We start from the raw sequence: 1,900 nt of genomic DNA, 5'->3' as shown, positions 1-1,900 counted from the left end.
CTCTTGATAGGTTTTTATAGTTTATGACTAGAAGAAACCCGTCGGGACCATTACTTTTTGACGAAGAAATCGATCACACAGTTTGTAAAAACCAAAGAGAAATAAGGCGAAGCTTAAGATACACAGAGAACGACCAAGAAGACGATACTCAACCCCCAACCGAAGAGATGGCTAAAAACCAAGGCAATCAGCTAGCTCCTACAATTATGGCTAATCAAAATCCTGCTCCACATACTATGTATGACTATGCTAAACCTTCTTTAACAGGAACTGAGTCAAGTATAGTTAGACCTGCTATTGTTGCGAATAATTTTGAACTGAAACCTAACACAATTCAGATGATACAGTAGTTTGTTCAGTTTGATGGTTTACAGGATGAGGATCCCAACACTCACTTGGCGAATTTTTTGGAGTTTTGCGACACTTTCAAAATTAATGGCGTTTCTGATGATGCCATTCGCCTTCAGTTATTCCCTTTTTCACTAAGAAACAAAGCTAAACAGTGGTTGAACTCGTTACCAGGAGAGTCCATCACTACTTGGGAACAAATGACCAAAAAATTTCTACTAAAATATTTTTCGCTGACTAAAACGGCTAAGTTACGTAATGATATCTCTTCTTTTGTGCAGATGGACTTAGAAACACTTTACGATGCATGGGAGAGATACAAGGATCTATTGCGAAGGTGCCCTCACCATGGGTTACCTTTATGGCTACAAGTTCAAACATTTTACAATGGTGTGAATCCCTCAACAAGACAGATGATTGACGCAGCTGCTGGAGGAACCACCAACAACAAAACACCTGAAGAGGCTTACGGATTCATTGAAGAAATGTCACTGAATAATTATCAGTGGCAAGACATGAGGACTAAGCCAACAAAAATAGCCGGCATTTATAACGTCAACTTAGTTATTATGCTATCAAATTAGGTAGAAGTTCTCAATAAAAAGATTGATGGTTTACTTGGTTCTACAGAGGTACATCCAGTTATGAGGTGTGACTAAAGTGGAAGAGGTGTGCATACAGAATATCAATCCTTCAATCCTACAACCGAAGTGGAACAAGTCAACTATATGGGTAACAATAACTTTCGATCTCAAAATAACCCGTATAGTAATACTTATAATGCAAGTTGGAGGAACCACCCAAATTTCTCTTGGGGTGGTCAAGGGAATCAAAAGTCACAAAATCCTTAGGGTTTTCAATAGCCACCTTATCAACAAGAGAAGAAACCAAACCTTGAAGAGATGCTCTCTAAATTCATCTCTGTATCAGAAACCAGTTTCCAAAATACCGAGACAGCACTTAAGAATCAACAAGCATCGATCCAAGGGCTCGAAACTCAGATAAGCCAGCTATCCAAACTAATCTCTGAACGACCATAAGGCATCTTACCGAGTAATACTGAACCTAATCCAAGGGAACACCTCAACGCAATTAGTACTCAAGATAAGGAAGGATTCATTGCGCCTGAGCCAGAATTGATGCAAGAAACTGTGGTGAGCAAAGGTAAAAGTGAGGTAAGTCATAACAAAATGGTGAATGAAGAATATAGACCTCGTGTCCCATACCCTAACGCGACAAGGAAAGGCCGCTCAAACAAACAATTCGGCAAATTCCTCAAACTTTTGAAAAAATTACATATTAACTTACCGTTTATTGAAGCTTTGTCGCAGATGCCAAATGCAATGGAATTTTTAAAAGAGCTTTTAGTAAATAAGTGGAAGTTGGACGAAGCGACGAACATGGAGCTAAACGCAGTTTGCTTAGCTATTCTACAGAATAAGCTACCCCACAAATTGAAAGATCCAGGGAGTTTTACAATTCCTTGCTTAATTGGTAGTTTAGATATAAGTCATGCATTAGTTGATTTAGGAGTTAGTATTAACGTCATGCC

At 38.8% G+C, this 1,900-nt stretch overlaps 1 non-coding gene across 1 annotated transcript; it reads right to left on the bottom strand.

Annotated features, from left to right (window-relative positions):
* Nucleotides 1-596: 596 nt before the first annotated feature.
* Nucleotides 597-703, bottom strand: LOC128291378 (small nucleolar RNA R71). The gene has a single exon (XR_008281152.1). It is a non-coding gene; the product is annotated as a small nucleolar RNA R71 (small nucleolar RNA).
* Between the last annotated feature and the right edge of the window lie 1,197 nt (nt 704-1,900).

Source organism: Gossypium arboreum, chromosome 3, assembly GCF_025698485.1.
Source record: "Gossypium arboreum isolate Shixiya-1 chromosome 3, ASM2569848v2, whole genome shotgun sequence".
Taxonomy (NCBI): Eukaryota; Viridiplantae; Streptophyta; class Magnoliopsida; order Malvales; family Malvaceae; genus Gossypium; species Gossypium arboreum.
Note: the sequence above shows the minus strand (reverse complement) of the source record. Positions and strands in the feature narration are given on the sequence as shown.